Source organism: Penaeus monodon, chromosome 25 (genome assembly GCF_015228065.2).
Source record: "Penaeus monodon isolate SGIC_2016 chromosome 25, NSTDA_Pmon_1, whole genome shotgun sequence".
Lineage (NCBI taxonomy): Eukaryota > Metazoa > Arthropoda > Malacostraca > Decapoda > Penaeidae > Penaeus > Penaeus monodon.
In genome coordinates, this window is record NC_051410.1 from 37012009 (window position 1) to 37012231 (window position 223).

The 223-nt window shown below is 32.7% G+C and overlaps 1 protein-coding gene across 1 annotated transcript in view; it reads left to right on the top strand.

The window, feature by feature from the left end:
* The window catches only part of LOC119589213 (bestrophin-1-like), a gene marked incomplete in the record, with an annotated part of 39481 nt that overhangs the window by 837 nt on the left and 38421 nt on the right, over positions 1-223 (top strand).

Below are 223 nucleotides of genomic sequence, written 5' to 3' on the forward strand. Positions count from 1 at the left end.
ACTTTGATATATATGATGCAATGTCTTTGTATAATAGGACAGAGCTAATGCATAATCATCAAGACATCATCGTTTCATATTAATTAGACCAGCAGTATCAATCGTTCACCATTGCAGTAGATGTTATTACGAGAGCTTTACTTATGTTGCAATCATGCAGGTATCGACGATTTCTCTTTGATTTCTGGAAAGGAAAATAGAGGATAGAATTCTTTTATTTTGT